The 1,266-nt window shown below is 52.8% G+C and overlaps 1 pseudogene; it reads right to left on the reverse strand.

Annotated features, from left to right (window-relative positions):
- Positions 1-330: 330 nt before the first annotated feature.
- On the reverse strand, positions 331-993 carry LOC129150469 (ADP/ATP translocase 3-like; annotated as a pseudogene).
- Between the last annotated feature and the right edge of the window lie 273 nt (positions 994-1,266).

The raw sequence follows: 1,266 nt of genomic DNA on the forward strand, positions 1-1,266 counted from the left end.
TACAAACAAATGGGAGACATGATTTCCTTTAAGGAAATACACACAGCTCTGTCCTACAAGCACCTGGATCTAGGTCTGCCTGGGGCATCGGCCCTGCCTGTGGACTAACAAAGAGGTCAGGTTCTCCTCTCCCTGTAACCAGTGCGTGGAATCAGGGTGCCAGTGGCGGTGATCACCATGAGCCCATTCTAGAGCCCGCCCCAGCCTTCTACACACCATCTGGTTGGGTAAAGACATTGGAATTGATGGAAGGTCAGTGGCCCGTAACAGTGAAGTATTCTAGGTGATTCTCTGGATGCCTGTGTCTAGGTGAGTCACCTAGATGACTTTTTAGCTCATGGTGCCGCCTATGACCCGGAAGACTTTAGACCAGGTGTCTTTGAGGAAGGCCTTTCCCCTCTGTCTTTGAAAATCTTCTACCAGCAGTCCACACCCCCTCCCTCCTTTACGTGCTGTCGGCTCCTTTGTGCCCCACGGCATCAGCCACCACCTCACAGTGTTGAAGGGGTAAGAGACCACGCCAGCCACAGCAGTCACCCATCTCCATGATCATCCAGCTCACTGTGATGTGGGTGTCCTTGGGGACAGCGATGTACCAAAGTAGGCAGCCCGGTAGATGCTGATGCCCCGTGTGGAGACGTTGAAGCCCTAGTATAGGCCCTGGATATTGGCACTAGACAGATCTTCACTAGACAGGCTCCAAGGCCTTTGAGTTCCCTCTGGGTGCCGATTCCCCCACCTCCCACCACCACTTGGCTCCTCCTGCACCCCCATGGGTTCTGGAGAAACCCAGTGGGTAGATGGAGAGGCAGCAGAGCCAGAGGCCAGGTTGCCGGCAAAACACTGCGTGTGCTTGTCCATGTCCATGTCTAAGACCTGCTTCTACTTATCCTTGAAGGTGAAGTTAAGGGCTTGTTGGGGGGAGTAGCGGATAACACGATGCAGTCCAGATGTCCTTGTATGGCTTGTAGGACACAATCTGCTTACTGGCATGTTGCATGTGCTTGCTGAGCTGTCCTAACAGTTCATAACTTGAAAAACCAGTTCTTTTTAAGTTGTAACTGTCCCCAGGACAACGTTGCAATTAGCGCCCTACGTTTGCATCAATTCCACAACTGAGGACTGCACTTTATTCCCGCTTAAAATTGCATAGACAATTATAAAAGGGGGGGGGGGGGGAAGAGCCGAAATCCAACAAAAGGCGTTAGCGGGATCCAGCTGCCCGTGCACAGGTCATAGCCCAGGCCCAGAGAACGCGCTCGAACC

Source organism: Eptesicus fuscus, chromosome 2 (genome assembly GCF_027574615.1).
Source record: "Eptesicus fuscus isolate TK198812 chromosome 2, DD_ASM_mEF_20220401, whole genome shotgun sequence".
Classification (NCBI taxonomy): Eukaryota; Metazoa; Chordata; class Mammalia; order Chiroptera; family Vespertilionidae; genus Eptesicus; species Eptesicus fuscus.